The sequence below is a fragment of the Chiroxiphia lanceolata genome, chromosome Z, assembly GCF_009829145.1.
Source record: "Chiroxiphia lanceolata isolate bChiLan1 chromosome Z, bChiLan1.pri, whole genome shotgun sequence".
Classification (NCBI taxonomy): domain Eukaryota; kingdom Metazoa; phylum Chordata; class Aves; order Passeriformes; family Pipridae; genus Chiroxiphia; species Chiroxiphia lanceolata.
The window spans coordinates 47424023-47449492 of NC_045671.1; the positions used below are offsets into that span (position 1 = coordinate 47424023).

At 36.4% G+C, this 25470-nt stretch overlaps 1 long non-coding RNA gene across 1 annotated transcript; it reads left to right on the forward strand.

Annotated features, from left to right (window-relative positions):
- The first annotated feature begins 2573 nt into the window (after positions 1 to 2573).
- Positions 2574 to 24844, forward strand: LOC116780887. The gene is made up of 3 exons (XR_004354694.1): positions 2574 to 2674; positions 7018 to 7023; positions 24834 to 24844. It is a non-coding gene; the product is annotated as an uncharacterized LOC116780887 (long non-coding RNA).
- Positions 24845 to 25470: the final 626 nt, after the last annotated feature.

Genomic DNA, 25470 nt, shown 5'->3' on the forward strand with positions numbered 1-25470 from the left:
TGAGGAATCACTCATGGGAAACTGAAAATAGGTTTTCAACTTCCCTTTTTTAAACAACAGAAAACCTAGAGGGATTTATTCAAAGAATGATCATTCTAAGTAAAATTCAATTAATTTTATGACTCTTGCTAAAACTGTTTCCATATTTTCATTGTTACATCAATGTTGTTTTCACTTGTGGACATTTGGCAATTAGAAATATATACAAATACCTATGGCTGGCACCTCCCAATACACAGAAGTTAAAACATTCAAGAACATTTCTGACAACATGTTAAAAGCCTCTGGAAAGTGAAGGTTGATTAGATATGTACAGATACACCAGAAACAGTAAGAATCACTTGAAAAGAACAGCAAGTTGATGAAGATGGAAAAATCTTCCCAGTATTGTTGAAGTTAAAGAAGTGTCATATACCATAACAGTTATTCCTGAGACAGAAAGATGTTGAAAATGCCTTAAAGGACAATGAGGAAAAAACCCCAAACCAAACAACCAATTATAAGATATATTTAAAATATAGAAAATCCCATGAAATTTTAAGTTCAGGTCCAGAGAACAGTCATACAGTCATATAGACATACTAAGTGCTTATGAAAAATGAAGGACTAGCATTGTTTTAAGCAGGGCATTTTTTACACCCAAATCCTTTAAATCTTTGTTACATTCTGGATTGTCAATATACCTGATATATATGAATATACCTTATTTCTAGGTCTATCATAAATGAAAGTTTTTAAACAGCATATGGTTTGTGACAGATAATTACCACTGCTGTAATTTTTCTGTAATATTCACCAGTAGATCTGTGAAAAATGTAATGAACAGTGAATTTGATATATATATATGTATATAAAATAATTTCTTGGGGAGTTAAAGATTACCAAATAATTTGGGCAAAATAAAAACCAGAGAATTTCAAACACTAGGCTATATAATTTGAACATTTTTAAATCACATGTTTTCCATTTTGGAAATGTTGATGTAGTTCTTCTTGAAATTTTAAAGCATAACTTTTAGTTTTACACATCTTCATTACTTTTCATGACTTACAAAAACAACATTAACTTATGTGTTAAAATAGTGTTAAAAATTTGGAATGCCATATAGATTAAAAGAAACACATTATGATTAGTCAAAACAATATATTTGTTTCTTTTACTTCTAGACCCAGGCATTGGATAGAATAAGTATAGACCAGGTCCTTATTGTTGTGAAATGAAACACTGTGAAATGAAATGCATGTGAACTGAGTCAGAAATTTGCAGATAGATTACTTCAGTAAGGTGTGAACTACCTCACAGGAGTGTCAGTTGTGAAGCTGGATGATGATTTTTTGAACGTTCCATTGGATAGAATAAGTTTTCCTTATGCTGAGTCCATTTCTCCCCTGTTCCTTATATTTGAATAAAAAAATGTTGCCTACTTTGAAATCCTGATTATGGACAAACTAGTCGTACATTGCACTGCAAAAACAAAGAATAAAAACAATGTCATTGACCATGCAAAAGGTAAAAAGCAAAGGGGGCAATCAGAGTAAGAAACTGAATTCATGATTGGAGATTTTTTTATTAGATTATGAATAATGTATAAGTTGCAATTCATAAGAACCTGTCATCAAAAGAACTGGAAGAAATTTGTGCAATTACATCCTAAGGGAATCCAACAACATCCACAGCAGAAGGAGAGAAGTGGATCTATTATGTCTTTTCTGGTAATCTGTTATCAAAAGATCATTTATTATCAAATTTTAAAAAATAAATTTTGTATATTTTCTTATAGCAGGAAGGGAAATACCAGCACAATGCAGAAAGACCTGCAGCTGAATCCAGTATCAGAAAGTGCTTTGAGCAAGTGGCAAAGCGGTGATGGTGGGGGAGTACGTGAAAGCCCTGAAGAACACATGTGCGTGCTGGGGACATGCAAATAGCCAGTGCAGAAGACAAGGAAACACTGCTAGGAAAAGGGGGAAAAATAACTGTCCTGAAACAGTGGGCTGAGAATGGAACAGAGACAAAGACTTGGAGTAGTCCAGAAAGTCATTAGTGGTAAGGAAAGCAAAATATTTACCTGCGATAGGTAAACTAAAGAAATTTGCTGTTCAATTGGGAGAATTAATAAAGTTGCTATATTGTGTTGACTGCTCAGTTAAAAATCATAAGTTCAATTGTTATGCAATGCTTAACCACAAAAGTTCTGTAAGCTGCGGATGACTAACACAATGTAATAATGATTTAGCACTTTACAATCTAAAAGCAGTTTATTCCAAGCATATTAATAGGAGCCAAGATGGAGGGGTCGACCACGAGGAACCAGGGTGATCAACCATCATCCTGATGGAAAATTCCAGGACCCCAGACTCATAGAGACTAATGACTTCAAAATCATTGGTGGGCACCCCTCGGCAACAGCAATTGCCTGCGAAAGGAGGAACCAACTCCACGTTAGCCCGCAAAGAGGGAACCAAGCAGGATGCAGCCCGCGAAACCTCCACCAATGAACTGATGACGTGACTCTGGGGGGAGGTGATTCCAGAGGGTATAACTGCTGCTGTTTCTGTTCCCCTTTTCGTGGACACGGCAGGAACTGAGGTTTCCTCCGGTCGCCCGGCTGGCCGTTTTTGCTTGTTGGCATCAATAAATCTTTTATTACCTTGCAACCTAAATTGATAGCCTCGTTTCATCGATCACATTGCCTAAACTCACAAAAAGACTATCTAGAAGAGGAGCATACAACAACTACAGAACAAAATCTGTAACTCATATAAAAAAAAGAAAGTACTTTTAACCTTTTAACCTCTGTCTGAGAAAGTATAATTTCCTTCTCATGTGATGTTTCATCTTTTTTTTTTTCTTTTGGGTAAAACGAGTATAGGCCAGGTCCTTATTGTTGTGAAATGAAATACTGTGAAATGAACTGAATGTAAACTGAGTCAGAAATTTGCAGATGGATTTATTCAGTAAGGTGTGAACAACCTCACAATTCTTTGGAGTGTAAGTTGTGAAGGTGGATGATGATTTTTTGAACATTCCATTCTACTCCCTGGAGACAAAGGCAAAATTAGAGAGGAAAGAACAGAACAACATACAGGAAAGCCATAGAAGTCATTAAAAAAAACGATAGGAGAAAGTGAAAGAAATAGAGACTGAACTGTACCTGGATCTAATCTTGGAATTATAGAACATCCTGAGTTGAAAGACACCTAAAAGGACCATTGAGTTCAACTCCTGGTCTTGCATTAGACAACCCCAAGAATCACACCATGTGCCTGAGAGTGTTGCCCAAATACTTTTTCAAATCAGCTTTCTGAAAAATGCCTAGCTACTAACATCAACAGTGCTACTTTGATGAAGTCATAGAAAAATACCCAAAAGACACAATTGTTTGAGCAATTTCCAATTCCTTAAGAAATCAGGGGTTTTTTTCTTGTCTGATTGCTTATGAAAGAGATATTCTTTCATAAGGAGATTCTCCTTTAAGAGCCCATTACAGGTCACAAGATAGCTAGAATGAACTGCAATCAAGCTGAAATTATTAATGGTCTTCAAACAATTTACTCCCTTTCCCTAAGAGGATCGCATAGCAGGAGAGATGAATTGCTGAGAGCCTTGGAGAACTGCCTTTTTGAAGGAACCACAAAATGACAAATAGCTTGATTTACTTACATATTAAAGGTGGATGACCACTGTGAAGCTGAAAATCTTCATGGTGCCTTTATTCTTTGTCTTTCTTTAACATAGCTTAGTTTAAGAGAAGTTTTCACCTTTTGACGTCTAACTGAAGAGTACACACTTAAAAATATAATAAATCAAACATACGAAGGAGGAGGAGTGCAAATTTCAAGGTATTTAAGGTGTTAATTTACAATTTGTCTTAGAAGTAGTTCGAATGACTGCATGAGCAGTTACAACAAGCTATAACTATTTTATTCCAAGTAGCATTAGTAATTATGAATATTCAGAAAATTGCCTCATAAGAAAGTTCAAAGTAAAAGGTGCAAAAACTCTCCAGGGCACACAGAAGGTTCAACTAACTCTTCCAGGTCTTGGACAAAGCCCATATGTGCTGGGATTATACGTAGCACAGACAAACAGCGGTCCTTGAGATAATGCATGACAACTCAAAATACAAAGCTGCATCACGCAATAACTAGACCATTCCATTGTTTTTATTTATATTGATCTCATAACTATTATTCAATTAAATACATTATTATTTTCACAGTTTAAACATGAAAGAAAATACATGTCATCATACCTTCTAGATTTAATTCTGAGTTAGATCTTCTCTGTGGAGTACACATGTACTTTAAAACTTAAAAGTTTGTACATGTCATTTAAAAAAAAAAAATTATTTAATATTTAAATTTTGCTTTAACTTATCTATTGTACAAATCATGAAACAGTCAATATAAGAACCTCCCACCATTACTTCCAACATATGTGAGTGACTGTTTTTATCAGTGCTGAAGATCTTAAGAGAGTATTAATTGCAAGAATATTCTCAGAAAATTGAAGAATTCACTTACTATTATTTTTCAAAAGTTCCCTAACACGTATCGTCTCTGAGGTAATATTCAAAGTGAACTCTAAAGTCAGAACTCTACTTCTACGTAAATTTCAAACACACTTATTATGAAGAATAGAATTCTTCAGATGTATCTAAGAGATTGTAATAGCTTTCCTATAGAATTGAAATGAGTGTATATATATATAATTTTAAATTGCATTCTATTATAAATTGATCTCTTGTGGATAATTACCCATCCTTTCTACTATCATTGAAAGCATTGACTTTTTAAGATAATTGCATGATTACATGACTTTGAAAGATAACAAAGAAGAAAAGAATGTTTAGCCAATCACAGCTGCTCTGATTTTATATGTAGGAAATCAGAGATGTAATTTGAAACACAGAAAACGAGGAAAACTTTTTATAAAACAAAATTATAGTAAAAATTTTGGTGTTTTTTTTAAAGAAAATTATTAGCACCAAAAAAATGAGTGCAAATACAGTATTGGCAAATTTCTACATTATCTGCTTCATTAAAAATAAAAGACAAAACTATCCTATTTAAAAATAGTATGCACTGATACATTAACTCCCAAAAGGTAAAGAAATTGGAAAGAAAAATACCAGAAATGATGGAATGCTCTGCAAATACAAATTACTTTTGTCTTTAATAAACTGTAGCGTGTGTAGCAGTACTCAAAGTAGTATTGCATGTGCGTCAGACATTGTCTCCCCTTAATACCTCATTAAAATCATTAGAATGGCTTGGGTTGGAAGGGGCCTTAAAGATCATGCCATTCCAACTCCCTTGACACGGGCAGGAAACCAACCTTTCACTAGACCAGGTTGCTCAGAGCCCCATCCAGCTTGGCCTTGAACACTGCCGGGGGGGGTCATCCAAAACTTCTCTGGGCAACCTGTTCCAGCACCTCCCTATCCTCACAGTACAGAAGAGTCTGGCTATGTTGATTTAAAGAGATGTTTCAATTGCTCTCGAGGACAGAGAATTTATAGTAAATTTTACCTCCTTCCAAATTTTTCCCTTAGTTCACTGCAACTAAGGTAGATTCAACTCTTTGCACTTCCTTTCCTTCATGTTTCCTTCATAGAAACTCTTTCTTTCAAAATAATTTGAGGCACTGCATGGCAATGGAATAACAGAGGGAGAAAGGTAAAAGTTAAATGTATAAACCAGTAGTCCTCACAGACCGATCACCTGCATCTGTTTAATTCTTGGACTATAACTCTAATTTGGCCTAGTCATTGTCACCTGGTCAATTTTCCCTGGGCTCTCTGGAGCAGTAATTTCATGAAACAATTAAAAGTAGCTCTGCAGATCAGCTAGTAGAAGGAATTCTGTGGATAAATCACACAGAATAAAACTGAGCAAGATTTGTGGTTAAAAAGTGGCAAACTGGCTTATAGGTTGGTGTTAACAGAAGAGCAGAGCTGACAAAGATAATATTCTAAAGAGTATAATAACAATGTGAAAAAACCCCTGAAGTACAAGAGCATAAAGTTTTAATTTCCTGCAGTTGACGTTATGGTGGAGTATACTAAAGAAAATATCAAATCCAATCAGTGGAATGAGCAAGGTACATGATCTTAAAAAACGTTAATTAAACAGGTATGTCATTGAAAAAGAAAGGATCTGATGTGCATTTTACTGAGTTGGTTGATGAGCTTAAATAAGTTTTGCTCAGTGTAGGTTTTAAAATAAAATGCAAGAAGTTTTGAATATATAATTTTAGAATGCACATCAATTCCATTATCATACATAAAATGCCACACAGTAAATTGGAGATATTTAAAAAGTTGGTTTCATGAATTACAATTTATGTATTTTGTATCATATGACTCACATAGTTATTTCAGAACATATGTTTCTTTATTACAAATCAGTACTCTCCTCTCTCAAAGGTTCAAATGCAAATCAACCCTATACCACGAGGACCCTTTAATATACAGAATGAGCACAGTTTAAATATTTGTGCAATTGAAATTTACATATTTAAAAGATTATGAAGATATTAATTTATATTTAGTTTGCTTTTTATTGGTGTTCTGTAAGATTTTCTTATTTTTGCTGTCATATGTTACAGGGAGTTACATTCTCTGAAGTCAATGGACCTAATCCTAAGCTAATGGTCTAATTCTCATTTAGCCAGTGGGATCCAGTTGGAGCCAAATGGGATCATAATGCAAGCTTCTGACAGAAGAATGTGGGTTTTAATCATCTCAAGAATTTTAAGTTTTAGCTCATGTAACCTCCATCCCCACTCCCTGGGGTGTGTTTTAGTGCACTAAGAAGCATTATGTCATCTTCTTATTCGAGAGCAGTTCTCCTAGTTTGAGCGAAGCTTTCATCAACTCCTCAGATTGTTCCCTGAAAAGGAGACATTAAGTCTAGCAGACTGATGTAGAACTTGAACTCAGGCAGGAGTGCTAACAGAAACAGTAAACTGAATTTAGAGGAAAAAAACTGGAGCAGCAGAACTTGAAGGGAGATCCTTGTAATTACTTGTCAGCTGGCCATATCCAGCAGGGATTTTTCAGTAGAGAGATGCCATTTGTGGCCACTTGCTCATGTCCAGCTATCCTTCCAGTGCAGTTTTCTCTGCTGGCAGGGATAAGCAGGAAGGAAGTAGACCAGGAATAGAGTTTCTGGGTTTTGGGAAAAGAGAGATTTGGCTTCCCACTGGTAACTAATACCCACCTTGAAGAGGGCAGGGTAGTTCCTATGTGAGGACTCACATACAATATGAGACAACTGTTAAAAGACACATGACCCTTTAATGTCAGGAGAGAAGTTCCCTTCTGATTAACAGAAGCATCTCCTGTTCTGTGGAGGAGTAGAGCCCTGGGTCAATGGCTTCTCTAATTTTTCTCTCACATCTTTCCTGTGCAGTTGACAGCTTGCTGGAGGCACACCTGGTAGTAGCTGATAAGGACATTTCAGTTTGGGGTAGATGCTGACAGGATGTGTAAATCTTATCCTGTATACTGAAGCTGAATGTTCTCACCAAAGGATTAGTGTGTGCCTTTTTCACTTTTTTTTTTTTTTTCCCTCACAAGTTTAACACAAGTCTCACCAAATAATACTGGTATTTCCAGGATTTGGACGGACTCTTTGACATCTAACTTAACAAGGGACTCTGATGATGATGTAAATTGGAAACTCAGTGTCTGGGCAGTGTGGTGAGTATGGCCTCAAACTGGTGAGCGGGTCACTGCATAAATTTGTAGTCTCTGCCAGACATCTGTGAATGTGCTGTAGAAGTCCTAAGGGTAGAAATGCTGGCATTAGTCCATTTGGAAAGACTCTTTAAATAAAAGCAGCACATAAGAGAAAGAGGAGGTTATTCTGCTTTATTTGTAATTGGTATGGGCTCAGGGCTATAACATTTGAAGTGCATGAAGTGAGTGAAAAGCTGTTTGTCTTTGAGGGGAAATACCCAAAGGCCATAATGCAGCATTATTAAATAGTTATGAAACACTTTTTAGACTTAACCATAGAAATAATCTATTCGGTTTATAGCAGGACTTTATGCAAAGCAGTTCCATTTCATGCCCTCAGTTTGTCTTCTGTGTCCTCCACATATCCTTATAGGTACCATAAATGTAAAGTAACTTCTTTGCTTGCTTAGGGGTCATAAAATCTACTGTAAGAACAGGTTGACGATAGGGATCGCTTCAGTTACACAGTGCAAGATGTGAAAAAAAAAATTAAAATTAGCTGAAAGAGAGGAACAATTATTTTAAACAAAATCAAAAAAACAAACAAAGACTATAAAGTATGTATGTGTCACTAAAGAAATATATTGTTGAATTATGAAAAAACATATATTAATTATATGCATATTTGCATGTTTTTACATGTGTTTTATGGGAATGTTGTGAATTAAATTACACAAAGTTAAATGAAATAAATCAGTTATGGAAAAAAATTAAACAAAGCAAGCACTTGTTGACCAGCAAATGCTACTGTACTATTTTATGTGTTCCAGGTAAGAAAGGAATACTTGTCCTATTGAATCCTCTGGGGAAATATAGGAGAAAGAAACTTTCAAAAGAAAGCTCATTAGACAAGAGTATAACACCCAACACATAGTCTTGTGAGTCCTGGAGGAAAAATGACCAAATGTTAACAACAAAGCACCTCTGAGTATCAAAGACAGAGGAACTAATCCAAGAAAACTGTACCAGAGACAGGTTTCAGATCTGTTTTAGTTCTGGTGGAGACAAAAAAACCCATGAGAAGTCCTAGAGAATATTCAAATTACTCTAGTTCCTGCCATGATTTGAAAGAACAAGGCCCTTCACCTACTCAGACACATGAATATTTCCCCACCCTTATTACAATAGTTTTACTATCTGACTAGTCCAGAAATTCACTGTTTTCTGCATCAGTAAATTCCATCAGGAGAAGGTTGTGATGCTCATTTATTTCACAAAACAATGAAAATTGTTCAGAAATTCATATGAATATTTTTATGATAATATGCTTTCCCCGAGGAAATGTGGGTCTCACAATAAAGGAAGATCTTATTAATAGGGCCCTGAATCAGGATCTTGATTCAAGTGGTAGATCTTCATAAAGAAAAGTCAGTTTATAAAGAGCTTTCAATCTTATTTTTGCTGAGATGACAAATGTTTATAAGGCATGCATAAAGCAGGTATCTCAAGCAGTACTGTCCACAGAATTCACTTAAAAAGATTAAATAAGATCAGATATTAATTAGTCAAATAAGTTTTTCACTCATTTTCAGGTTTGTTTGTCTTTTTCATAATATATTTTTTTCTCTACATGTCTATTGTTGAGAGATGGCAACAAATGGAGCAAACAATAGTGTTTTTCTTGTTTCAGGGCACGACTCAGTGCTTAGAAAAATATAAAACACATTAAATTAAAAATAATAATTTTCAGTTGTGCCAAAGTAGGTTTCGTGATTACTAGAGAGTATGGGATCTTTGGCATCAGGGAGAATAAAACCCACACAAAAAAGTCAACAGTAACAAAATATTTTGGTTTTGTCTGATTAAGAAGTATCCCCACAACTGTAGCAGTGGAAGGAGATAGGAAAGAAGAAGAAGGAAGGTGCTGTACAAACTTCTTTTTCCTGTAATTTTGAACAATTTCTTGTATAACTTTGAAACTCTACTGTAAATGTAGGTTCTTTGCCATCAAAAATTAGAGATCTTTCCGGCTGAATTGCACTTTCAATGCTAAGGGATGGAAAAAGACAAAATTTTCTCATCTACAAATAAGTTTAAAGAAATTTAGGAACAGAAAAATATGCATGTGAGAAACATATGAAACTAGGTTTTATCACCTGCTTACTAATACTCTAAAAATGATCCACAGTTTAAAAAATTTCTACAAGTTTTACAATGTGCTGTCAATTTTTCTTCAAGTAAGAGCAGAAATGATTTTGCAGAATGCTGTAATAGCACTTACCGGCATCTTTTCTCAAAATCACTAACTGATGTTTCCCTGCTTCTGAAATACGATCCTTATTAGTATAAATTTTATATTCCTTATAGCAATAGAGGCAGCTATACAATGTAAAGCAACATTCAAGAAATCAGTCTTTAGGCAACAGGAGACAAAAAGGAGATAAAATGTAGATTAGGCATGATATTTATTTGTTGAGAAATGGAATTAAAATACTGTTAAATGAAATTAAAATATTAGAATTAAAATACTGTTAAAAGACTTTGTTAATTTCCATTGAGTAAATAGGTTAGTCAGAAAAAAAAATCTTATATATATCTTACCCTGAGATGAGATTCCCAATTCTACAAGCCCTGAGTTTTTAATTTTTATTACTTTTGCTTTCCTCTCTAAAGTGTTAAGAAAAATTAGCACTGGAGAAACATAGAACAGGTGTATGTAATGTGAATTAATGGTCTATCTAAACCTTTGAGAAAAGAAGCATAGCTTACACCTAATCATTACAGAAATTTAACTGAAAAGTGGGGATCAGGAGGCAATAGCTTCCAGGTTTTGGATGTTACCCTCTGTCCCAGAACTGGCTTCTGCACTGAGCCCAGTTCCTTACCTTCTGACTATGCTGGTTTGAAGATAATGTAACACTTGTGTGAAAGAGATGAGCATCTTGTTACTGTGAATCTCTGATTATGGTACTGGTGGTTGGTGACTGATAAATATTACATGAAGTGCTACACTGATTTATAAAGGCACCAAAGAAAGCGTACTTGTCAGGGGTACCAGGCCATAACAGAATCATACAAACAGCTTGTCAGGAGCAGTATAATGAAGTTTCCAATCTCAGGGAAAAGAATTAAAAAAAAAAAAAAATTGCAAAGTCAGTAGGGAAGTGGAAATAAGTTTTACAAATCTATGTGGAAACAATTACTTAAAACTGATTTTTGACAAACATTGTGTCCTATAGAATTCATATATTTGTTTTCATATATTATTTACAATTTCAGGCCTTTGCTTATATACATTTAGTGTTTGAAGTTTTTTACATTCATCAGCTATTAGAGACCTTTCAAAATACATCTGTCAAGAGTCTGAGAAATTAATTGAATGTGCAGATAAATCTAAGTTTTACTATTATATTTAAAATTGCTATGCTAAATTAAATGGAGAGAGCTTTATGTAAAAAAACCCCCTGTATAGCTAGTCTAAGTCTGAATAAAATATCACCTCACATCTAGATAGCAAAATAGATTTAGAGTAGCATTGATATCTAGCACTTTTGTGCTGTACATAAATTCAAACTACATGAGGGGGTTTCTAGCAACGTTAGGAGGAAAAAGAAAAATATACACATTGTAAAAGGGATATCTTGAATATTACTGTATAAATGAGTTTGATTCTTCCTACTTAACATATTCTTAGATATGCTTTCTCCTTTTCTTATGCCTTACATTTTCATTACTGACTTAATACATTGAACTTCAAAGAATTTTTGTGAGACTAAATCAATATTTGTGCACAATTTCTGCTGTTTCTGCTTTTCTTCTGGAAAAATAATTCAAAAACTAATGTGAATTCTCTTATTTGTGGATTGTGGTCAACATTAATTACTTGGAAATCTCACACAAAGTAGCCATCAGAAAGTTCTGTCCAACTCAGGCCCAAAGAATATTCTGTTCTGGAAATCCTTCTGTAACGTTGAATTTACACTTCTTCCTACTTTTGAGGCAGCTATTGTATTTCAGCACTGATGTATTTCAAAGACTTTCTGAAAGCGTGTGAAATAGTCATATTTACATTTTTGAAGGATGTGGAAAACACCTCTGAATTTTTCAGACTAATTGCGTGTCTATTAGAATTCATAACACTTCTATGTAAGAATTTCTTATTAGATTTCAGTTTGGCAGCATATATTGTACTTTGTTCAGCTTGAAAAGTGCCACTTTATATTTTCAGTTTGTTCTGATTTACAGATGGATCCACTTAGGTGGGTTGTAAGAATGATTGTACAGTATAATATATCAGTAAGAAAATAATCGAGAGTCTTACGATTCTTTAAAAAAGCACTGTATAAGGGTAATAATATGATGAATAGAATTAAAAATGTGAAGACCAGCCAACACAGAGTCCCTGCAACTCATATATTAAACATTCTATTACTTCTCTAGGCTAATGTAAGAAGGGAAAATGTAAATTCATTGGAGAAAATGTCTTTTATTCTTACATGAATATCAGGAATCATTTCCACAATGGAAAATATAGGTAAGAATGAAGCTGATTACCTGATAAGTCAAATGTGCACTAAAATTTTCTCCAAGAAATGTTGCAAGTACTTTTTTGTCTGCATTGAGATATGATGTAGTGGACTTGAGCTTGGATCTATCTCATTTAACTTTAGATTATGTAACTGAGGTGTATATATTAGCAGTGTAATCACCATATCTCCTTTCTGATATTACTTGAAAGGATTAGACTCCTCTACAAAGCAAGAAGAATTTCAGGTAGCCAGTACTCTGCAAGGGACAATGGAATGGCAATCTCCTTAATGCAGATATTTCAGCTATGTGCCTAACCACAAATTGGAGGGAATCCGGATGCTTAACTATAGAAAAATCTCTAAAATCTTCCCTAAATCTATTATTTTCTTTTCCTATATCAGCAGATTATCAGCTTCAATAACTAGAGGTGAAAATAAGCAATTGAAACATTGGAATGCAGAAGTCTACTGAGGTTAGGAAGGTTTAGTTCCATGACAAGTGCCATCTTGACCACATGCTACTGAGGAGTGGAATAGAAACTTTCACTTCCTTAGTCAAAGAGTTACTAGGAAATGTTCAAAGTGTAAAAGCAATGAAGGTGCAGAATTTGTTACTAAAATGGAAAGAAGACAAATGAAAAGCAATATAGTAATAATAAAAATATAGTGAATTTTATATGTGGATCATATTTATTTAGCAGCATATTTGGTTATACTTGCCAGCTCTTTTTTTTAGCAATATTTCAGCCTTAATTAAGAAAAGAGTGTTTTTCTTATCTTGTAAGAACACGTTGTTTTACTGGTTCAACCATCTTTGAAATTATAAGAATTTAAATTGGGGGAAGCGAAACTTTGAGAGCTCACACTAGATCGAAACACCAAATACCCTGAGATTTGAAAAATCTTGTTTTCTTATCTGTGTAGTTCACCCATCTTGATAACCTTATGCAAGAAGCAGTAGCAAAGAAATTTTTGTTTGCAGAAAAGAAACTTTAACTTCTAGATTACTGTCTATAAATGAAATGTGATAGGCATTATTTGCAGACTTACAGGTTTGGAAACACTAGCATATTGGGATAAAATATGAGTAATTAATTACTTCGTCTGTAGGAGAGAAGTAAATATTTTCAAAGAGAGGCTGAAATGTCTTTTTTCCTGATTTTAGACAAGATAAAAATATATGGTTTTATATAAAAGTATATTTACTTATAATGCATAAATAAAATAAAGGAGGCACAAGAAGTGACTACACAGACATTAACTAGACTTTAATATAAAGTCTGATAAAAAACTGTATTTCTAGAACACCTAGAGCATAATAGTTGAAACTATCCAAACATATATATGTGCAACCCTCTACTCTATATTTGAACTGAATGAGCATAATGCCTTAAATAGAGACCCAAAGGAAAAATCTTTTGTGGTTTGAACCACAGCTTTTTGCCTCATTTGAGGAATAAATGACATATACAGTACGAGGGGCTATTTTGAACTATTACGTTATACATATTCATTATGTGGTTATTTTCTTGATTGTAAATTTATGCTACCTTGACCATATTATATTTGTTCTAAAACTGACATCTTCTCTTTCTCAGTTTTCTTTGTAAATGAACAACAGGTAGAAATATGGAAATATATACAGAAATACATTGTGCAAGTTTCGAGCTGGCTTCCCGCCAAGTCCCCGAAACTTGACAACAAGGACCTACTTCCCAGAGAGAGAAGAAAAAAAACCGACCTAAGCAGCCAAAGCTATAGCAAAAAAAAAATATATATATATTTTACATATGAGACAGATACATACAACGAGAATATTTCACACCACAACTCCAGAAATCCTAAATAGCTCCCCAAAAGGGGAGAGGGGGAGGGAGAACGGAAAAGGACAAAACAGGACAAAAAGGGACAAAGACGAAACAAGTCTACACAGTCTAAAAACCCAGCAACCAGCCAACTGAAGAGCTAGTAAAATCTCACCACTTCCCTTTGAACAAGCAGGACGGCTGGACACGGCCCAGCACTCTCCCCTCACACGTGGCAGACAACAGCAGTCACTGCAGGCCTCAGCTCCAGATAAGCAAGACCAAGACAGGGACCCACCATTCTTGAACCTCGCCAGAAAGGAAGAAAGAGAGGTCCTTTCTGCTGGCTTTATTTATACCTCAAGTTACGTAAAGGAATAGCATGGACTTCTGTGATCACCTTCCTAGTTCCTTCCTGGTTACAAGCTTGTCTCCAGGAAGGCCTAGAGTGAAACGATCACATACATATAGAAAATTATTAATGCATGTGTAAGTGAAATAATAGTCTTTGTTGTTGTTAGTTGTTGCATTTGGAACAAGACATGATTTTTTTTTTTAATATGAAACCCCTTCTGTTTTAAAATAATTACCATAGGATTCCAAAAAGTTAGTTTTACTGGAACTATACTGGAAGACAGCCGAGATTTTTTTCAGTCTAATAACAATAATATAACACCTTCGACAGGAAAATTTTTTCAGTGTAGAATTTTGGGTAAAATATAAGTGGTAGAGAGCTACCCCAAAGGAGCCAGTAGCCAGCCCAACAGATGTGAGAAAAATTGAAGATCTGGTGTTTGGTCATATGCAACTCAGTTCCCGTTCCAGTAGCTACAAAATCATTGCTTTCTTTCTGTTAGAGATGCACCATTTTAATCAGGTAATGTAGTTGAATGATCTTTTAAGAGGAATAACTCCAAAAGAAAAAAAGGAAACAAAACAATCTAAAAATAAAGGTGAAATTCTGTCAGGTTCATGGGGGCAAGGTAACTACTGGATATGATACATTCACAGAATCAAGTCTCTGGACTAAAAAAAAGAAAGCAATTATGTTATTCCTAGAGAATTATCAGTCCTATGATATCATGTATGAGATCTTCTAAAAAACTTTCTGATCTTTTCCTGCAAAGACTTTTGAATTTCCTGGAAGGCTTACAGGGCTTTCTCTTTCCTACTCAGATCTAGATAAAAATATGCGATACTTTATACTTTCCCATGGAACAACCATGAAATCTAGCGAAGTCCTCTTTTAATGCTTTAAACCTTGCTGGGTGAGATTCTCAGATCATACAGATGGTGTCAGGGCTGATACATACAGCAAAACACATTCATTTTATTAGTTGCCATTCTAGGTTTGAAACTCTGTTTCAATTAGCTGCAATAAAATGTGGAAAACAGAATCAAGGGCAGGAGGTTCCTGAGATGAATTTGAGTTCCTGGGTTAGGGTGCTGGCAAACAGACCTGTGTGTGCAGAGCCCTGATGGAACAGGTTCTTTCAGCTGCAGCAGTGCTCTCTCAGTAAGAGATGAATTGCACATGTGCAAGGTCAGTGTGCAAGGATTTGCAAGCTTGTAATGCACGACCAATAGAACTATACATTACTGTGCTCTGCAAATGTCTTCTGATGTGTAGGTTTTTACATTTCCTGATTTCCACATGATTCAGTGGCTGCTACTACTTACTTGACCCTAAGTGGAAAAATCTGTATGCACTGCCCTACTAAAAAGAGAAAAGGATACCCTCAAAAGTACAGTTTTCAATGAAGTTTATTGGGTGTGTGTATATACATACACATCTATGCACTATAATAATATATTAATCATTGAGACTCTGCTGTCAATATAGTTTTCTTCTGTTGCTTTTGCCTGGAGGAGGTGGGTGCCACTGAAGAAACAATCCCTCATGCCTAACAAACTGCGTGTGCTTAGGTTTAAGCATACAAGAGTAGGCTTTAGTACTTACATGTCTTGCTGTGTAAAGATAAAGAAGTAGAGTTTATTCTTCTGTTTGATGGTGTGAAACACCATTCTGTAAGGATATAGGAGCCTAGAAATACCTCAGACAAAGCATGTTAAATCCTTGTATCTTTGGCAGCAGAAAATAAAGAATTCTAGAAAAGCCATCCTCACCCACAGTGAAAAGCTGAAGAATAAGAGTTCTCTAGTAGCTCAGGGATTAATGACAACAATGCAGTTTGTGAACACCTTGACCAGGGTCCTGTAGTCTGCTGGGAGAGGAATTGAGAAATCCCAGTGGATAGGCATTTAGTAAAAATAGAACTTTTTTTGTCTTAAAATTGTTCTTAATTGTCTAGATTATTGCTTAAATGCAGTGGGAGACAAGTGTTTTTGAGGGCCATCTATGGTTGTTATGGTTGGTACTCACCAAGCTGCTCTTTCACTCATCCTCTTCAGCATGATGGAGGGAGAAAATATGGTGACTCATGTGCTGTTATATAAAGACAGAGAGATCACTCATAATTACTATCATGGGCAAAACAGAAAGATTTATTTAATTTGTTGCCAATTAACTACAGCGTAAGATAGTGAGAAATTAATACAAAAGTAAAAATACTTTTCCACTACCTTTCCCTTCTTTCCATGTACGGCTTCACTCCTGACTCTTTTATCTCTTTCCCAACAAGCAGTGTAGAGGAATGGGGAGTGAGGATTGTGACAAGTCATTCTCTGACACCCCTTCCTCCTAACACCCTTCCTTGCTCCAGCATGGGTGGCCCCTCACATGATGCAGACCTTCTCAAATTTCTCCACTGTGGCTCCTTTCCATGGGCTGCAGCTCTTAAGAATTGTTCCAGTTGTGGGTGTTTTCCATGGTATACTGACCTTCAGGAACAGATTGCTCCAGCATGATTCCCTGTGGGGCCACAGCTCCTACCAGGAATGCTGCTCCTGCATGGGCACCACTCCATGGTCTACAGTTCTTTACAGAAGTCTCTTCTGGAATAAGCTGTCCACAAGCTGCAATTTCCTTTAAAGTATAGTCCCCTGCTTTGGTGTGGGGTCCTACACGGGCTGCAGCGCGAATATGAGGTGGGTTGACCTTGACTGTGTGCCAGGGGTCCACCAGTTTGCTCTATCCCTCCACTCCTCAGAAGGATGGGAGAAGAAAATAAGATGGAAATAAATATTTTGTGTCAAGGTAAAGGTGGTTAAATAAAGCAAGAGTAATGACTCCATCCTCCCTCTTTCCTTTGGCTTTTATTGCTGAGATGCCATCACATGATATGAAATATCCCTGCAGTCATTTTGGGTCAACTGTCCTGTCTAAATCATCTCCCAAGATCTTGCCTACCCCCAGCCTACTGGTGAGGGGAAATGTAGGAGTGATGGCACTGGTGATAATGCTCAGTAGTAGTCAAAACACTGGTGTGTTATCAACAACACCCTCCTAGTTGCCCATACACAGCACAGCACTGCAGGGGCTGCTGTGGGTAAAATTAACTCCATCTCAGCCAGACTCAATGCTCTAGATCTGCTCCAGTATGGCCCTCCATGGACTGCATGGGGACAACTGATTCATCATTTTCTTCTCCATGGAATCTCTGCTCCGGCACCTGAAACAATTCTTTCCTCTCTTACTTCTCTGACCTTGATGTGTATGGGGTTGTTTCACATTTTTCTCTCTCCTCTGTCACAGCTGCTGTGCAGCATTTTTTACCTTTTGTTAAATACATTATCATAGAGGCACCACCAGGTCATTGATGGGCTCAGCTTTGGGCAGCATTGGGACTATCTAGGAGTTGTCTGGAACTCACTCTGTATGACCCTGGGGCAGCTCCCAATGTCTTTTCACAGAAGCCACCCCTGCAAACTCACCTGCTACCGAAACTCTACTGTAAAACCAACACATCTGGGAAGTATTATTATAAAAAAAATAAAAATAAATTCAATATTTGTTTAGTGGGTTTGCAAAATTATTTTTGAAAAAAAACAGTCAGAGTAGGATTCTAGGTAGGATACTTAAGCAGAATGTGCTCACTTTAGTTCTGAATTTTGTCATTAAATTAAATGAGTGGAAGAAATGATCCAATATCTATTTTGAGCATAAAGTTTAGGTTTTTAGAAAGGATTCCTGCAAGAGATCATCTGCACACTTTTGAAATTGTGCTTTTAAAGTAACTAATTTTTCTTTATTGTATCTGCACTACAATTAATATTAGTATTACTCAGGATGATCACATAATGCATATTGATTTATTATTGGTGCAAGTAGTAATAATATTTTATATGACAAATATAAGATGAGCTATATTTTTTTTTAACATTCTTCAACTACCGCTCACATAACATCTGCTTAAATATTGTTAGTTGAAACCTCAAGAATAGAAGTGTTACCATCTTATTTTTCTTTATATTTTTTTACAATTGTCTATCATTTTTGAAATGTTTGATTATAAAAAGAAGAAACAAACTATTACATTGGAAGAATACAATCAACTTGGAAATTTAATAATTTGGAATTACTGTGCATGCTTCAAAGGATAATAGTCCTTAAATGAGTCTGCCTAATCTTTCTTGCCAAACCGTTAAAGAGGGAAATCATTGGTTTGCATATTCCAGTGATTATGAAAGAGATCAAAACTCAGGCCTAGTCTCTAATGGAAAACACTAAGTTAAATTCCTTTTGGCTGACATCCCATCTTGATCTCAGTGGAAGACCCTGAAAACAAAAGGAACAACTTAAAGACTGACAATCCAGAGCCTTCTATTTTGAGAAACAGCACATTTTCATTGTATTCACTCTCATTTATACTAAAATTGAATTATTATGCAAAAAATACACTACAATGGAAGCTAATTTTTTTTAGAGCAACTGGTGAGGGTTTTTTACGAGCTCTTTTTATTTAATGTAGGCCATACTAAGACCTTAAATCATCTTGTCCAGGAGCTGCTTTACGTTGACAATGCCGCCCTCGTCGCTCACACAGAAGTAGCTCTGCAGCATTTAGCATCCTGCTTTGCTGAGGTTGCTGAGCTCTTTGGGCTGGAAGTCAGCTTAAAGAAGACTGAAGTTCTATATCAACCGGCACCTCAGGAAGTCTTCCATCATCCCCATATCACCATTGGCGAATCAGAGCTCAAATCAGTCCAGCAGTTTAATTACCTAGGTAACATCATCTCCTTGGATGGTAAGATTGACAGGGAGATAGACAACAGGTTAGCAAAGGCATATAGAGCTTTTGGAAAACTCCATAAAAGAGTTTGGCAAAATAAACACTTGAAGAAAAGTACAAAGATTAGTGTTTACAGAGCCATAGTGCTGTCTACTCTTTTATATGGATCCGAATCATGGGTCATCTACCACCACCAGTCGTAACTCCTAGAACGCTTCCATCAATGCTGCCTCCATACAATTCTAAACATCCACTGGTCAGATTACGTGACTAATGCTTCTGTTCTAGAACAAGCAGCAGTCACAAGCATTGAGGCCATGTTCCTGAGAACACAGCTGCGTTGGGCAGGGTACATCTCTAGGATAGAGGACTACTGCCTCCCTAAGATTGTGCTCTATGGTGAACTTGCCACTGGCTGCCGCAAGAGGGGAGTCCCAAGGAGTAAATGCAAGGACTCCCTGAAACAACATCTCAGCCTTGGCCACATTGATCTTCATCACTGGTCTACTCTGGCTTCAAATGGAGAGGTCTGGAGACACACTATCTATAACTATGCTGCTTCCTTTGAGAACGCACGCAGGATCACCATCGAAGAGAAAAGAAACGCAGAAAGAATCGTGTCCTGCCGATACCATCCAAGGAGTCCTTCTGCTGTGCCTTTTGCAACCGGACTTGTCTATCACGCATTGGCCTTTTTAGCCACCAGTGCGCTTGTAACAAATGTGGGAAGAGTCCTTCCCAAATCTTTGTTCGCGAAGCCTAGCCATGATGATGAGTAGAGGATTAGAAGAAGTAGATCTTCTAGAAATAATAATGTAGGTAAATGCAGAGAAGGAAATAAGTACAGAATAAAACAAGAGACTTTGTTCCACAACACTGCTTTTACATTGCAGAGGTCATTACACTGAAAAGAACAGGTGAAGCTACTGACTTTTATTTGGGTTAATCATATGTCTATTACTGAGAATGAGGTGTCTCTATACTTTACTGAATTGATCTTGGAGTATTTTTTTGTCATTACCACCCTATATTAAAAATATAATTTGCAATTATTGTTTTATTAGAATAATAAAAGTCATATGGAAAGATGCTATAGATATACTTAATATTTTTTTTTATTTTCTTTTTGTTTGTTTGGTTTTTGTTTACTTTTATTCACCACACTACTGGGGAGAAGCTACATGTATGAGAGGGGAAATTTTTTTGACCCTGCAAATGTTCGACTGAAAGAACAAATGAATCTTTCACACAAATATTACTCAGAAGGGCTGTTTCACTGGCAGTATAGATTAATTATTAACTCCTTTAGTGGAAAACGGAAGAACTACTGATGTCTTCTACCTGTACTTCTGTAAGGACTTTGATACTGTCGCCCATAATATTTTTACTCTAAATAGTAGAAATTTGTGTTCAGCATTAAGGGAATACTCTGTGGAGTCCTTATTGCAGCTTTTGAAGATATAAAAAGAACTTATAAGAAAAATGTGACAGGACAATGGGCAGTGGTTTCAAACTGAATTAGGGTAGGTTTAGACTGGCTATGAGGCAGAAGTGTTTTACAGTGATGATAGTGAAATGATGGAACAGTTTGCCCAGAGAAGTTATGGATGCCTTATCACTGGCACTTTTCTGGGTCAAATCACATGGGCCTTTGAGCAACCTGAGCTAGTAAAAACTGTCCCTGCCTGCATTAAGAAGGTTGGACCGGATGGTCCCTTACAACCCAAGCCATTCTATGGTTTTGTGATTCTGTGGTTAATTACTTGCTGTGCATACAGTCACAGTTTTCCCCTGTGGTGGCACATGCAGTTAAGATACAGAGGGAAAACACAATGAACACATTAATGCAGCATTGGTTTAGATTCATCAGCACCCTACCCACCCTGCTGGACCTAAATTCAGGAAGTGAAAGAAAAGATAAAGGCAGAATTGTGCAAAAAATACATTGTTGTGTTTCTTAAGACATAATGCCTCAATTGACTAATAGGAAGTAAATTCATCTACAGGATTGTCATGGTTTGAGATAGCCCAAAATCCAATTCCCTAGTTCCATTCCCCCTCCCACATCTCAACCCAATGTGAGATGGGTTTTTCCAGACAAAACACACCGGACTCAGAGTGGGGAAATGGAATATATTACAGTGACTACAAATAAATATCATAATACATTATAGACACGACTACAACCATCTCTACCATGACATAAGTATTTACAATGGATCAGATCTCTTCTCCCCTCCAAATAAAAGTCCAGGAGGGAAAGAAGGACAGATCCCTTCTTCAGAGCAGCAATGTCTCTAAGGCAGCAGTCATCTGTCCTTTTCTCATGCAGCAGCTGATGGCTGGATCTCTGCCAGCACTCACGAGGGAGGTATCCAAGCTCCTCTCAGCCCCGTCGCCAACCAACCGAGGGGTCTTCCGTGGGCTTCGTAACCCCAGACAAGGTCGTTTCACCACGTCATATCATGAAGCACAGGGAGTCTTCGTGACGGTCTGGTATTTCCAGGAGATTCAAGCTCCTTGCAGGGCCTCTGTACCCTGTCTCAGGCTGCAAGCTTCTTTGTAGCTTGCAGCAAGGGAGGGCCCTCAAGGCCAACCTCCCACACTCCGTCCTGGCTGAGCTCTCAGGACGACTGAGCTTCTTAGCTCCTTTACCCATTTAGGACTTCTAATCAGTAAGAGTCCACCCCCTCCATTTTTGGAGAGATCTCCAAGGAAGTTTAGGGGAGTTTTGCAGTTCTTACCCCCAAGCTTTCTCTCTGTAGAAACTTAGTTCTGTTCTCTGCTGCCGGTTCTCTACCTCGGCTTGAGCAACTCTGAGTCTTCCTTAGCTGCATGCTGTTTCTGCTGCTTCGCTGGTTCAGGTCTTATCAGTTGGCTTTTAGCCATAACCTCTGGACGCTGCCGCTGCTTCTGCTCTGTCTCTGCTCATTCACGATGGAAAACATCCCCCAGCTCACAGCTACAGACACATAGTCCAGCTTAACACTGTTCCAAGTCTCTGTAGCCCCCAGCTGGGGCTGGGGGGGGGGGGGCAGAGGCCCCAAGGGGCTCCAAACCCCCTTCCTCGTGGTCTTTCACAACATGGCCACTTCTTCTAACCTAAAACTACAACTCTTCTCTTCCGTTTGGTTGTGGTATGTTTACATTTTTGCAGGAGCGCTCATTGGACAGAATTTCAAAACTTCCAGGGGTTTCCACCCCTTGGGGGCTACCACTTTCTTATCCTCTGGGGAAAACAAAATCCAAACCACTACAAGGATGATCCTGATACATTTAGCAAATTATACCAATGTAAATAAGAGGTAAATTTGAACCAATATTGTAAGTTCACTTTAAAAAAAAGGCTCAAACCCATACTGTTTTACCCTTTGATTGCCTGTATGTGCTTGCTTAGCAAAGATTTTTTTCTGATTTTGTTAGGTAGACTGAGACATTTTTATCTGTATCCCACAGCGAATTCTATTGAGGCATTCTGGACACATAGGGCCAGATTTTTATTTGTGCATCATCTCTGTTAATAACAGCATCTAATTAAAACATCTATTAAAAGTCCATAGTGTTAATTTAATGGAAATTCCAATAGAACTCCATCTATAATAGGCTCTCCCTCAGCTTAGCGTTACACAACTTTGGTAACAAATGTCTTAATTAGATATTGTTATTGAAGAAAATACTATACAATTAATTGGCCATTATTCAAAATGGAGAGTTGTATTCCTGAGCACTAGTCTTCAATTGTCATGAATTATAGATGCCTGACATGTTTGTAAGGTTTCTGTGGTTAGTTTGACTGGAAACAGGATTTATTAGCTGCTAAAGAGAAATACATTAATTATTAGAAAATAAATTTAGCAGATATAAGGGTATATTCCCTTGAAAAAAATCAGTGTTTTGTTATCTGGAAAAAATAAGAATTATTTGTTAATAAAATTGACTACATCTGATGCTACATTTAGGCACATTACTGTACGGCTCTGAGTTACCAAAATATATTACTGTATTAAGGTATTGTTTATGCTGGTATACAGATTAGGCAATTGTTACACCTGAAGGTAGTTCAGTATTGCTAGTAGGAGTGGAATAGAGAAAATTTTTCTATTTTACTCTGAATTTTATTTATTCAATTACTGAAAAAACCTGAATGTTGCAGTTGGTTATATGACAATACATTATGGGGAAGTAGAAATACAAAATGACACAGGAAGAAAAAAATTGAGAAGAAAAATATTGCAAGGTTTTATAGCATCATAATAAAAACAAGGAAGAAAACCAGGGAAAGGAAGATGGGGTGAGGCTGGAGGGAAGGGAAGGTTTGGGAAGGTATGGAAAGGTTTGGAAAGGTATGGGAAGCTTTAGGAAGGTTTGGGAAGGGAAGGTTTGGGAAGGTTTGGGAAGGTTTGGGAAGGTTTTGGAAGGGATGGGAAGGGAAGGAAAGAGGTCAATAACTGTAGGAATTAAATCAGAGACTTGCAAAAAGGGAAAAAGTCTTTATATTTTATGCATGACTTCCTGACAGATAGTAGAACAGTCAATAGAAATTATTTTTAATATATTTGGTGCACAGTAAGGAAACAAGAAAGAAGGACCTATAATTTTGTTGTTATGCTTTTTATAAATTTCTGTCTGGACACATGGGGTACTAATTTTTTGTTTCTATCACAGTGACAGTTGAATTGACAAAGTAGATCATGTCTCTATTCCAAAAAATAAAGATTTTAGAGAACGACACTAACATATTACGTTTTCTGTTGTCATTGTACTGAAACTCTCACTGACATACTCAATGAATCAGTCATGTCATATATTCATCCACTGTACTTACACTCCTGCAGGTATTTTTTCTTCTTCCCCTTCCTTCCTTTATTATATGTAATTCAAGCTTTTTTACTTCTTTCTTACATTCTTTCTTAGTATTTTATTACCCTTGTGAAGGTTTTATTCTTAGTAGGCCATGATAGTTTAGGGGTTGTTGTTAGTCCACCATCAGTCATTACCAGCTACTGAAAAGTATCTCACTATTAAGAAGTGCATAATTTCCGTCTTCCTTGGAAAAATAAAAATGGTTTCCTCTTCAAACCTGTCTTCTTCAAACCTATCCACTACGTCTCAAATGGCAAAAAAGACCTCACCCCCAAACTCCTCTACCTCTGTTCATGGTTTACTGCATGGCCATGTTGAAGCTTTAGTGTTATCCTCATCTACATGCCATCTTGATTTCCTCTCAAAATTACTGAAATTTCTTCAGATTTTTCATTTTTTTTTCAAATATCAAATTAATTTTCTATTTTGTTTTTTGTTTAGCAGTAGGTAAGCACTATGATTTGCTCTAGACAAAGGAAGAAAAAGATTGCTTTGATATCCATTAGGAATCACCAGACTAAAATTCCACTTTGACTTCAATCTTATGCCAACTTGAGAAGTTAAATAACATTTCATAATCTTTAAGGCAAATAAATAAAACTTTCTAAATTATTTGCAGGCAGAATCATTCTGATTCAATTACTGATATTGTTCTGAAAATCCTCTTCTCAGTGTCAACAACTTGAAGGTATATCCTTACACTAATCACAAAGAAATATGACAAGCAATTCAAATGCTCTCAAAAAAATTCAGTCACAGCAAAAACATTGCACTAAGAATGATGTTATTCAAATAAGGGGAGTAGTTGTATTTAGAGATCACATTTACTGAGAAAAAAGGGAAAAAACCCCATTTTTTTGTTTTTAGGTTTCTTTTCCAGTTAGTCTCTGCCTTGGAGGACCCCAGAACTACCACATCCAGCCAGAGGAAAGCTCAGAAGGATTCTCTGAAGAACTGGTGTAATAAAATTCTGTCTTATCCTGTACATCTGAAAAACAGACAAGTTTTTCAAAGGGCATTGTCAGGTTTTATGAACTGGAGCAGAAAGAGTGCTCTGGTTATATGATATGTTACCTGTATGACATCACTTCGAACTTTACGGTGTATTCCTTTGCTAGCTCCCAGGATCTGAACAGTATGTATGCTTTAAAGATATTGAAGTTTCAATAGTTTTATTTTGGAGCATCCATTGATTCTTAGGTTGGTTGACTTGTTGGTTTGTTTGTCTCTTTGTTTTTCATCTGAGCTCAGTCAGGCCATGGTCTTTAGCTCTGGACTCCTGAGAATTCCAGACATAATCCTTTCCATGTGTATTAGGTGTACTCTGTGTGTAGTCTAATAGTTCTAAACTTAGGAAAGTTTGTGAAAGATATTCAGTATTTTTTTTGCTATTCTTGACATCTTTTCTTTTCCTTAGCGAACCAAAGCTTTGGGAATGATGTTTTTATAACAGT